The following is a 13,468-nucleotide window of genomic DNA, read 5'->3' as shown; positions in this document are numbered from 1 at the left end:
AGGTCAGAGAAACAACTTTCTTATATATTACTGTAAAACTCACCTTTGTTTTGCAAGCAAAAAATGTCAAAACAGAGAGCTCTAAGTTGAAGATGTAAATAAAGCTACAGATGTCCCAAAGGTGCTTTGTAAGGTAAGCCATCTTTATGCATCCACCATTCTGCATTTGCCCATTCAATACTTGTATCTCACACATAAACCACCTGAAATTTTCATATTAAGATACGAGCCTACCTTTTTAAAATAACAGTGTTAAAACGCTCCTAAGGTTTTGGGTTTCACTTCAGTATACATAGATAAATGTACTCTGATACCAAAGTTTTTCTTTTCCACGCCTCAGAAGCATTGCACTTGGAAAGAGGCCATGACAAACAGTACAACAAGGCAGATAACATACTTCACCTTTGTACACTGCTTTCACGAGTGGAAGTCAATGCTCTTTAGACAGAAGAAAAAAAATATCACCACACTGATTCTACTGCTGGAGGAACCAAGGCAGAGGCAAGTAATGCAACCAAGTCCATCCAACCACCTCAGAGGGAAACGAGGTGGTTCCCCTGTCTTAGGGAAATGTCCCAGTCTCCCAAGTCTCCCAATGCTGACCACAAACCACACACCGGGCTCGTGCTTCCCCCTCGCCTGTGGCTGGGCCTGTGCCCTGCACCTCTGCATGGGTCACGCCACCTCCTCCCCAGCCACCCCTGCTCCAGACACAGGTGGTCAAAGCCCAGCTGTGCCTGCAGCTGGAGAAGAGGGCATGTGCCAATGGCCTGCAGAGAATTACTGCCCGGGTAAGCTCTCTCCCTTCCTTTTCACATGGTTCAGTGTGGACAGGGCTTCCTCCAGCTGGGAAAGGTCAGCCTTAGTTGGGGAGGACTGCAGTTCTCAGCTTTCGCACTCTAAAGTAAAACTCAGCCTAATGCCACAAAACATACACATTCAAGGTCTGAGCTACTGACCTGGCTAGCAGAGCGACGCCTTCACACAGTACTCCATGTGCTACGGGAATCCAGGACCTCCGGTTTCCTGCCAGTCCAGCCAACACCACTGAGAAGACCAGCATTATTAGCCAAGACATCTCCATCAGGTTTCTGGTGAACTGATTTTGGGGGTCACATGGACCTGATGCGAACTAGAAACCGCACATGAAGCAAATGCCGGTGAAATGCATTTTCAGGAGGTGGGGCCTAGATGAGTGGACAGTAAGGTGGACTGGTAACTGGCTGGATGGCAGAGCTCAGAGGGCTCTGCTCAGTGGTGCAGTCTGGTTGGAGGCCTGTACCTAGCGGTGCCCTGCAGGGCTCTGTACTGGGTCCAGTGTTGTTCAACTTTTTCATCACGACCTGGATGATGAAACAGAGCGCATCATCAGCAAGTTTGCTGATGACACAAAGCTGGGAGGAGTGGCTGATACCCCAGAGGGCTGTGCTGCCATTCAAAGGGACCTCCACAGGCTGGAGGGTTGGGCCGAGAGGAACCTCATGAAGTTCAACAAGGGTAAGTGCAGGGTCCTGCACCTAGGGAGGAACAACCCCAAGTACCAGTACAGGCTTGGGGATGATCTGCTGCAGAGCAGCTCTGCAGAGAGGGACCTGGGAGCCCTGGTGGACATGAGGCTGACTATGAGCCAGCAATGTGCCCTTGTGGCCAAGAAGGCCAACGGTACCCTGGGCTGCATTTGGAAGAGTGTTGCCAGCAGGTGAAGGCTCTCCCCCTCTCCTCAGCCCTGGTGAGGCCACACCTGGAGCATTGTGTCCAGTTCTGGGCTTCCCAGTACAAGAGGGACATGGAGCAACTGGAGTGAGTCCAGAGGAGGGCTACAAAGATAATTAGAGGACTGGAGCAGCTGTCGTATGAGGAGAGGCTGAGAGAGCGAGGCTTGTTTAGCCTGGAAAAAGAGAAAACTGACGGGAGACCTCATCAACGTATATAAACATCTGAGGGGAGGGTGTCAAGAGGATGGAGCCGGTCTCTTTTCAGATGTGCCCAGCTAAAGGACAAGAGGCAACGGGCACAAACTGAAGCACAGGAGGTTACGGCTGAATATGAGGGGGTGCTTCTTTACTGTGAGGGTGACAGAGCACTGGGACAGGCTGCCCAGAGAGCTTGTGGAGTCTCCTTTTCTGGAGGTGTTCAAAACCTGCCTGGATGCCACCCTGCGCAATGTGCTCTGGGTGATCCTACCTGGCAGGGGGTTGGACTAGATGAGTGTGCAGGCAGGCTTAATTCTGCATTTTTCTGCATCTGTCAATTTCCATTACACAGATTTTAAATGTAATTTTAATTAGAGACTTTACTCTTCCTGATGTCATTACATCAGCCTTAAACAATTGTGCTGATGCAGTTAAAAGAAAAACTAAAAAATAGATATTGATTTCCTATCATGTTTTAGAACAATTTTCAGTAGGAAAGCAGCTGAAAATCCTGCCTTGGCAATACAAAATGCTAACATGTTTATTTGTGAGGTGCAGATTTTTTAATTTTACTTGACTGTATCCCAGGTTATAAAATGATCATGAAAAAAAAATCTCTATTTAGATGTCCTTACTGCATAACAAAAAGTTGGTTAGAGGGCATATAAGGATGAATTATATTTTTTCACTCTTCATCCTTTATGATTTTTTAGCATTTTTAAGCACCTGCTTTTTTAACTGCCAGAACTATAAAAGTAATTCCACGATCCTCCTCCCTTTTCTTATTCCAGAGTTCCAATACATTTCATCATCTTATTTGTAGTACCTAGTAGAAACTACAGTTTTCTTCTCTGAATTTACTAGAACTCAAATTTCACAACAAGTAAAAGAAGCATTACAGTATTTATATCCCATATAATGCTGATGCTGAACTCTGAAGGGCAGGACTGTAATCTCTGTTTCTCAATACCACTTTAGAGACACTCTGCAATGACTTGTCAAAATAATTAGTTCAATTTTTTTTAAACTCTTTCTTCTTTTCTCCTGACACTGCACTGAAAGTGATTCACAAGCTTATTTTTAACAAAAACAACGAAAAATAGATTTGCTTGCAACCTATCTACCATGCAGTCCTTTCAAAAAGAAACATTTGTAAAGCATTTTTGAGTCAGAAAACAAAGCAGATTTTGTCCTCACCCATCAAGGAGCAGCCATAGCTTTACAAATGGTCTTTGTGGTAAATTGTCCAAAATGCAGTATTGCGTCAAAGCAAATTACAAACCTGACTGTGGTGTTACATGTAATTTAATACGTGTATATGTAAATAGCTTAATATGTTTACATAATAGCAAGTATGCACAATTAATATTTAGCCTGATTTGGATAAGGAACATCCCTTTCTTTCAAACAGACAAAGCTGAGGTTGACAGAAGGCAACCACCCCACAACTAACTCTGAACTGGAACTCAACAGAGATTTGACCACAAGCTTTGCCACTAATTTTCTACAGGACTAAGGCAAGCCGTGCTGTCTCTGGGACTCACTGGCAGGAATGTAAGGTCCAGAACGAACATGCATGCTGAGCTGTCAAGGACTGACAGAGAGCAAGAGAGAAAAGAGATTTACATTTCCTTGAGTCAAAAAGTTCAAACACAGGAGATAACACGTTCTAATAAAAAGAAATTGTGTCTCGAAGGTTGAGAAACAATGCTCATTTTAATTAAAAAGAAAACAACAACAACAAAAGAAGCTAGACTCTCTCCTGGCCAACAACAAGGAGAGAACAAAGTACATTATTTTTTGGCTAGACCCCCACAGCAGACTCAGGAAAGCTGAGCAGCTACAAGAGCTCCCTGCACAAAGTTCTCTCCCTCTGAGGCCTAAAGTATGCAGAGAAAAAGAATAAAAAAGAAACCCTGATCAGAGACAGTTTACTGATATAATCTCTGTATGAACAGATTAAGTATGTGCTTTGTTTTGTTTCTCATCTTCAATAAATATTTGCAATTATGCCGTCTGTTTTGGACACTGGGAATAAATCTCAAAGTTCACAAGCAGGCACCCCAGAGGTTACGGAGTGTGTTTGCATTTCAGATGCACAAGGCAAGCAGAGAATTGATGTTGTAGGACTGAGAGGACGTATATTTCAGTGACAATCAAGAAGGCTGTCTAGCTTACCATGAAAGACTGGGGAATTCGCTTAGACTTGAGCATTTGCAGATTCAGAGAAAACTATTATTTCATAAGCTATACATTTCTCAACTAGCATCTGTATACGTGTTCAGAGAGACACTTGTCTGAACACCAAAAGGGACATCACCAGTTAGTCAAGTCCTACCTCAATATTAGCGTGTGCTGCAAGCACAAAAACAGTGAAATGGGGTATGTTTTCACTGGTTAAAGCATTTGCAAGACCTATTTCAACTGTGGGATGAACTTTCCAAATATTGAAAAAATTGTTCAGGAAAAAAGGTCAGGTTCTTTACTTTAACAACACAGGACTATGTTTATATAAGTAAAAAGAGTAACTGTAATTATATCTTCTTTTAACAACCTGCAAATTGGCCTTCCTGTATTTGACAAAGGAACCCAATGAATATCAGAGAATAAGTGCTCCATGCAGATAGCTTCCATTAATGCACATAACAAAACTTCTGCAATTACATCATTGGAAGCATTGCTCATTAATCCTAGTTTGCCGTTCTAGATATAGCACATCATTTGTGTGTATTATGTGGGAACACTCTGTGATACTGTCCAAAAAGGAATATTAACAGCATAGAAACGGAAAGAGTAGAAATCTGCAATATCAGCGAAGCCACCAGATACATTTCAACTAGCAGCATCTTTGGAAAAATTGAATTTTAAATAATTTGATACTATGTTATTTGCAAAACTAAGCAACCATAGCAAATACTATATTGACAAATTTATTGAGTAAATATATCTTTCTGGGAAATAAATTGAATGGAGAAACTGTTACCAATCAGTGAAATTTTGAACAAAATAACAGCTTTGTAGCAAATTTCATCTGGAGCTCAATCAGAGCTAATGAACCCAAATTTTCATTACCAAAAGAAAGCCAAAGGGTGGGAAGGTTCCACAGCAGAACACATGAAAATACAGTTTTATGGTACGTGCATAGAAAGCTGGTGAGCCAGCTGGTTTCTTTTGGCCAGAGAGGAGTGGTTATTGAAAAATGTGATGTTTTTTTCCAAATACGTTTTCCCTATTCAGATTTGTTTTAAAATCAATTTCCAATTTAATCATTTATATATTGTACAGAAACATTCATTGTTATTATTCTTCTACCATATTTAAGTTTCCTAATTTCAAGAAACTGTTTAACTGCCTGTCATGTAGACCCAATACCACTAGAAGGTGCTCCTCTGTTGAAAGATAATTACTTCTGTCTGAATTGCTTCTCAAAGCCAATTTTCCCCTGATAACTGCGGTTCTGGCCAGGTGTTTACACAGGCTGTAATTGCAACAACCGCCCCTGTTCTACAACAGCAGGACCTCCTGTGTCATAGCCATTAACGCAGCATGGGAATAGCAGATCTGCTGTCGCTCATTTGCTTCACCGGCGAGTATCCCGGCTGAGCAGGACTCCAGGGAGTTTTGCTGGAAGATGAGTTGGGGAAACTGTGGTGGATCTGGCACCTCACGAAGAGCCACAGTTTCTCTGAGGTTAGGAAAAACTCATTCCTGGAGTACCTTAGAACAGAACGCACTCATTCCTGGAGAGACGCTTGGCCAAAGGCAGGAGGGTCCAACGTTTTAAAAAAGGGCAACTACACAAACAGAAGCGTGTGATCTACACCACTTCCACATCAACAGTTTCAAGACACCAAAGCGTACCCGGAAATAAGTCATATTTCATAGACAGCACTATGTGAGCCTCAACTGAGTTAAGATTTAGTTTGCTAGGGATCTGATAACCAGAAAGGCATTCTGACAACCCCGAGTGCATACAGACTGCCTCTGCAAGCTCTTCACAAATACAATAAAGAACTGAAATAACTGCAGTTCTTCTAATAAAAAGCTTCAGCCTGCACACTGTTTGAAGAGTTAAATTTTCTGTCATGTGTTGTTGGGTAAGATTTTGGTGAGAAAAGAGAAAGAAAAGGGAAATAAGGAAGGACCGACTGGCTAAGGCAAGATTCTGGCTCTTTTAGGTGTGAAATTTGGAGAAGGTCTTCAAGTGACCATTATGGAATTCAAATATTTTGGTGTACTTTGAGAGCCTGTATTTCATCAGCTTTTTTACCTTAGACAATATCCACTAGAAAGCCCATTTTCACTGAAAGATGGCAAAGGAAAAAAGTGTGCATAGAATTCAAGGGGTGAATCTTTAAGCCATTAAAACCTAAGGTCTACCCTGGGGAGAAGGTTCCTGCTGGTGAGGATACATGTACTTGGGCTTTCATAAGCTTCAGTATCACAAGGGAAGCAAACACAGCGCTCCTCAACTGGAGCTCTTCAGCTGGAGCACTTTGCAGGGGCTGTTGCAAGAGGCAAACTAAGCTTAGAAGCTACTCAAATAGAGTTTGGTTCACCAGACAGGTCTGAGTGATCAAAACTGAAATAATTAAAGGAGAAAGATGCTGGTAAGCTGTTCGGGAAGAAAGCCTGTTCCATCCACCTCTATATGTTAATAGGGCAAACATTCCCAGGGAACACAACCCTACTCCCTGGGAAATGTGATACTACTACAGAAAATCACTCCACCCCTAAAGGTGCATGCGTCCTATTTTCACATGGAAAATAATTTATACAGTTCTAGATCTGAGAGTTTAAATGTAAAAGAAATAATAAAACATGTAAATTGACACAGCTTTCAGATCCAGCATGCTTTATGTGCAGCATGATACTGCACAGCATCTTTATCTTCAAATAGCAAAAAAAGAGCTCTCCATCTTGAGATGCCAGTGTCTTAATAAGAACTAGATCTTAGTAAGAAATAGGCAGAAAATGGTATATGGCACTTGTTTTCTTGAGGTTACAGAGCATTTTCTCAGTCCTGCTGCTAAACGTTTCCAGCCCTTTCAGAGGAAGATCCTTTCCCTTATAGAGTAAGGAATGTAAACCTCTTCGATAGAATCAAATATCTTCACTCATTTTGAAGTAGTATTTATTTTAGGAATATCTTTTTAGACTACATTCAATACATCTCGTACGGTAGTGAGGAAAAACAACCACAAATTTTGTCTTGAGGCACTTACAACGGTCACAAAATATTCACTGGGACTCCTTAAGAGGTCTATTTATAAAGGGATTAAATAGAATATGAATTATTCAGCCAAAATAAATAGTGCCTTTCATACCGCCAGAAACACCTATTTGACACTGATGTACTGCGGAATACACACGTTCTTCTTGGAAGAAACAGTCTTTGAAGGACTTCGCCTTTCCATTATAAATCACAGCAAGTAAATAACTAGAAGAACACTTAACTTGCTTCCCTCAACGAGCCAAAATCATGCAAGATGGCTTTATGGCATATCTCTTGAAGGACAAGGTTTGTAACTGTAAAAATGAAAAAGAGAGATTAAATATAACTCAAGGTAGGTAGCATGAGAATTTCTGGACTGAGTTTTGTTCTACTAAAGGAATTCAAGGCATCAATCTGACTTCCAGTGCACTACCCACAACACAGAGTGAATGAAGAACCTGTGCTCCACAGCAAATGGAACAACTTTTCCAGGGGGAAAGTCTCCTCTGGAGAAGCTGAGCTATGAGGAGGCACTTGTACAGCATTACTGGAAGCAGGAGAAATAGGAATGTTTGAATTATCCCCACAGAACACAGTATCAAATGAGACTCTGGCACCAAAGGTATATAGCATTTGACACAAAAAGGATCTCAGAGCTCCAGTGTTCATGGGTGTTGGCAGCATGCTGAGGGTAAGACTCTTTCAGGTAAGTTGTGGGCCCACCCTGTGCAGACGGCAGTGTTGCAGTGTGGTCCCATTGACTCTGAAGAGACAACTGATGCCTGCATTTGTTTTGGTATGTGTCACTAGCACGGCAATCAGAACCAGTCTCAAGAAGTCTTTGCTTTCTCCATCAGCAGCCTAAGAAATTGAAATCTGTTCCCAGGAGAGAAATACTTCTGTTTTACTCTTTGAATTTAGATAGGTCATAAAGAAGTGACCCCTAATCTAAATAAATCTGCTCCACCTTCAGCTGCCACAGAGAGGAGGTGCTTGGGGTGTAAGCACGGCTCAAACCACTTTGAAGTAATCTACCTTGGTATGTATCAGAAAGATCCGTCATCCGTCAAAGTGGGAGGCATGGAGAAAATTATTGAAAAACCTTTACATTTTCATTTGTTATATGAGAGTGATACGAAATTGAATGCTGTGCTAAGCTCTGAATTCCTTGGGGCAGGAACTCCACAGAAATTCCACGCAAAATATTCTTTTTTGGTTTCTTCTTCACTTTCTACATGTCATGAAACTCCAGCATATTACACCATCAAGTGCCAATTGAGATCCATATTTTCTGTCACATCTACGACCATAGATTAGCAAGACAGCTAGGAGGTTTGTGCTTTATTGTTAATTAAAGCCGGGATTAATCAAATTTTAGGCCTTGCTCTCTTTCCCCCCCATAAACTATAATTTAATATTGCTGCTGTGACTCTCTAGGAACTTGATCCCACCTAATCCCCTAATGTCCCCTCTGCCATAACATATCACTTTCACGATTTGTTTAGCATGCTTGACTTTGACTGAATCTTGCACAGGTTTTGTTTCTTCTTTGCGTTAGTATTAAATAAAAATGTGTTTCTCAGTACCATGGCATCAGTGTGCCAGAAACAGAAAACGTTATTTAGCATGGGCATAAGCTAGCCTCAAGCAGTTGTCCTCTTTGAAAGATCACATCCCAGGGTTGCAGATTAAAGATGAATTCAAGGTAATTTAAGACAAGACGACCTCGGCGGAAGAATCTGTCTCCTTCCAACTGGCAGTTTGTTTTTAAAAACTTCAGTTTTTCTGGCCTTCGGGCAAATGGCCAAAACCAACAAGTTTCACAATATTCCACCACAAGTAGGACGAAGAAGAACTTGATAAATCTGGGGGTTTATGTGAAAATTTGTGAAGGACTTGCTTCTTAGCAGCAGGTAGGCAGGAATAAAGACTACTGCTGACTATAGCTTTATTATTTGTCTTCAGAATTACTGTCAAAGGCGCCTAAAAATAGACACATTTTTGTTTGAATCTTGAAGAAACTCTTGGAGGCTGGGAAACTCTTCTGGGAGTTATCAGGACTGTCTTTCCTCAGTATCCATGGCGGGCCACTGTCAGACACTGAGCCAGAAGCGTGTCTGGCTTAACCCATAAAGTTTGTAATGTTCTGAAGTCTTATAAATCATAACAAGAAGCAACTGACAATCACATCCAAATCATCTACTTTGCCATAACTTATGCTATGGCCAATTTGGATATGCAGAAGATATATATATATATTTAATAATTCCAGATAATTAATTAGTAGACACATAAAACAAAGGAAAAAGCAGAATTTACTATACTAGAAGTGGAACAGGGAGGCAAGGAAATGTGCAAAAACTGAAATGATGTTTGTAGCTTGTAATTTTCAATTCGTGTCTTAATAAATGACTTTTCTGCCTTTTGTTTGGATATATAATCTCAGAAATCTTCAATTCCTGCTTTGCTGAGCTTTAGAGAAGACACCACTTTCTACCTTTTAAATATTTTGGGATATTTATTTGGATATTTTGGGCCCAGAGAAGCTGTGGATGTCCCATCCCTGGAGGTGCTCAATGCCAGGCTGGATGGGGCTTTGAGCAACTTCGTCTGGTGGGAGGTGTCCCTGCACATGGCAGGGGGTTGGAGCTGGGTGGTCTTTAAGGCCCCTTCCAACTCAAACCATCCCATGACTCTACGATTTATACGAAGCAGAAAAACATTCACTGTTCTTCTATTTACTGCTGTCATCTTTAAAGTATGTAACTATACCTAACTTTACTGTTATGTATGGTAATAACTATCATAAGTATTGTTAAATCACCATCATTTTCACATGATAATTTCAAAAGAAGAGTCTTGCTCTCAAATACTTACATAGTCATCTGCTCCTGTGTTGTGCTGCAGAGATTGGGCTGCCCCATAACCATGCAAAGTCGGAGTCAGTTCTAATGAGGCCTTCCTAATGGCACCAAGGAACCACAACGTGCTGATGCTTGGGCAGTAATAAATGAAGGCTATTTGTAGATTAAATGCCAAAGCATTTCTAAAAGGTATGTGTGTGATATATGGTGGAAGTCACCCTGATTAGGACTAAAATGCAGCTCTCTCTGGAGTGAAACATGTTAGATATGTAAGAACATCTCACCTTACTTAGAAAACAAAGGACACCATAATGCTTTATCTGAACCAAGCCTTGCTGCTGCTTCTACCCCAGGTGCCCAGTCTGCCCCACGGAGACTCTTTTTGCCACTTTGGAGGCTCTGTGCAGAGTTCAAATCCTTAAAGCAGAAAGGTGTCTGCTGTTCCTGCCATCCCCCTGGCAGGGGCTACCAGTGCAGAAGGGGGCACTGCCCCTTCTGAAGAAAAGAGAGAAAGCAAGCAGGAAACTGTTTTCCAGCATCTGAAATGCCTCATCAGAGGAATTACTGCCTCACCTGTCTCTGGAATCACATTTAGAAATACCGGGTTACTTCCCTACCTGTCTCACATAACACACATGCTGATCCCTCCTCCTCAAAAGAGAAATGTACGAAGATGTATTAAAAAGATGCATAAATCACATTTATGGTTTGCTTAATAGTTCTCAAATCCTGAAAACGTATTCAGAGGTTTTTTTAAACCCTGGAATGTTGTTTTTGTTATTATTCTGGAAATTTTCAAAAAACTTTGTATGTCAGTCACACTAGCTGATTTGGAGTCCCAGCAGGATCACAGAAAGAGAAATGCTGTCTGGTACGTGAAAGACCTTCATGCTACTCTGACAGCCTAAGGGGACCTTCAAAAAGGCACAGCATGACCACTGAGTTCATGTTCTCCTTGGGGCTCCCCATCGGGCACACAGCAAGGTGATGTTCCACACGAACACCCCCTCCATCTCTTTGCTGTAAGGAATAAGGAAAGCAGAATTATGCCCCTGCACTAGGCTGCACCTGCACTATGCCCATCATGCTGTTTCTGCCAGGAATAAGCTCACTTCTATTTCTAGAAATCAGGGAATTGAGACATATTATTCCTGCAAGTGGCAGGCATCATTCCAAACTCACTCCCTGTCTTGAATGGAAAGAAAAATCTGAAAGTCACATCAAAGAGGTCAAAACACAGAGTTGACACATCAATATTAAGTAGCAATGAGAATATTTTTAGTTTTCAGGCACTGGATGCTAAATATTCTCTAGAGCCTTCCCATTACGGATAATCTGACATGTAGCTCTTCCCGCAGTCTCATGCTGCTGCCTGGGGAAAAGAACATGTGCCTCCAGGAGAATCAAAGCCTTCACTGCAAAAATAATCTTTTTTGCAGCTACTGTTGCTATATCTCCAATTAAACTCTGTAGTTTGCAACCCATAGATAATATGGTGTCAGACAGATTCCATAACTAATGCTAAGAGCAGACAATGGCATCCTCATTGAACCTTAGGAGAGGAAGCAGTAAGATGTTACAGCTCTTCTAAAAATACAAGAGTAAAAGAAGAAATTAGGAGGTCACTTGCATGCCTTTTATTTATATTTCAAAGGTCACTTGTGGTCTCCCTGGTGAGTGATGTAAAATTTATTTTAAACTGACATCTTAATTACTGGCGGTGTTGCAGAGCTGGAATCTGATGAGCCCGCACTCGTTCAGTGGCTGGCTCTGAGTTTCTTGCTTTTTATGCTGGGCGTTTTTGCTGTTGTTGTTGAGGATTCTGGCTCTCAAAAATGCTTGCTCACAGTCATTTGTGTGCTATTATTAGCTATCTGTTAGATTGGCCCTTTGGCACACATTTTGTAGGACCAAAATAATCTGATTGTATTGCTTCAACATTTACTGGATACAAAAGAGGTGAATTGACTTCGAAGCAATCAAGTAGACTTTGAATGTCTTCAACAGCATAAACTTCATCATTGTTATTAAAATTCATATTGAACAGGCTCCTGAAGACAGTTTGTTTTTGTTTTTTTTTAAACCAGGTATTACATCAGTAGCATTCTATTAGGCTGAAGTCATCAATGGAAAAGAAAAAGCAGGAACAAAGCTGCTGGGTATTAAGTGACAGCTCTTATTGTAATTGAAGATAAGAGCTGACAAAAGAGAAGAATATGCTCTATCCATCAGGTTAGAATTTGAGGCAAGTATTGCCATACACCCATTATTTGCTCCTACAGACGGTGGCACAACTGTTCATGTAACTGCTATCCAACCAGAACGGGAAACAACCTAGCTGAAGAACAACCATGCAAAAATCCTAGCACATCTCTTTTTTTCATGTGGTTCATTAGCCATGCGCAAGCCCCGCTAAGCGATATGCTACAGCAACGCTAGCAGCAATACCACAGCCCAGATTTTACCCTAACATGACCTCTGGTATTTCAGGATACTTAATAATCATATATGTGCTATTGTGCAAATTTATCTGATGTCAGTTAGCTGCCTAACAGATTCACGTTTCTCATGTGCAGGATATTATCATCCTGACTAAATCCCATTCCACCTGATTTCCTCTTGCCATCTGCATACATTCATTGCTTCAGTTGTTACATACTTTTACCTCTCAGTGTAAAAGCAGACATGAAGAGTCTGTTTATAATAGGTTTGCAATATCTTATAGAGCCTTTCAGATAAAACGTTCGACAAAAAGAGTAATGTTTTCAGACAACAGGTCCTCAGTGGGTGTTTTGTTTGAAACTGTCATGAAATTGCTCCCAGCATGGCACTACCATCCATTAAAAAATTTGCAGCGTTAGTGTGTGCCTACAGCCCAATGCAATTCTTGTAATGACTGCTTTATTTATTCACTCCTCTGTCTACAAAGCTCAGATTATTATTTAATTCTAGACAAACTGCATACTGTGAACATTTGTAAGGGAGCAACCCACTGAATTCAACATTTATTCAACTGCTCTGATTTGCTCGCAGTAGTACGATGGTCCACCTGTTTTAAGAAATACAGCTTTCATTCTGTTTATCTTGTTTTGCATAATTTGTTACAGCACATTAAGTATTTACTTTCCATCCACAGCATTTAGAAATGAACTTACAAGCATGAATTTGGACATACTTGTTAGCAACTGAATAAAATCCAGCCTCCATAATAGCAGACTTTTAATCAGTTTTGATCTTTATTATCACTTAGAATGAGAGAAATGAGCAGGTATATACTTGCACATTGTGTAGTAAGTATGCTTTGAAAAACTGATGCATTTAATATGCAGCATAAGCTAAGGTTTATTACACATCAAAGCAAAGATGTTGGACTGAAAAAAATAAGACTTTTTCCCAAGTATACTGCCCATTTATCTACAATGCTAAAAATCGATGTGAATCAAAAATAATTTTAAATTTATGTGATAGAATACATT

General features: G+C 40.9%; 1 protein-coding gene across 8 annotated transcripts in view; it reads right to left on the bottom strand.

The window, feature by feature from the left end:
* TMEM117 (transmembrane protein 117) overlaps nt 1-13,468 on the bottom strand; it is a 220,366-nt gene that overhangs the window by 195,239 nt on the left and 11,659 nt on the right. Inside the window, exon 1 of one of the 8 annotated variants that reach the window (XM_040551608.1) lies at nt 960-1,312. The exons of the other annotated variants lie outside the window; for them this stretch is intronic. The gene's annotated coding sequence lies outside the window, so the exon portion shown is untranslated. Of the gene's footprint in view, nt 1-959; nt 1,313-13,468 lie in introns of those variants that run through there. 8 annotated transcript variants of the gene reach the window in all.

Source organism: Cygnus olor, chromosome 1, assembly GCF_009769625.2.
Source record: "Cygnus olor isolate bCygOlo1 chromosome 1, bCygOlo1.pri.v2, whole genome shotgun sequence".
Taxonomy (NCBI): Eukaryota; Metazoa; Chordata; class Aves; order Anseriformes; family Anatidae; genus Cygnus; species Cygnus olor.
This window is presented reverse-complemented; position numbering and strand designations above follow the sequence as displayed.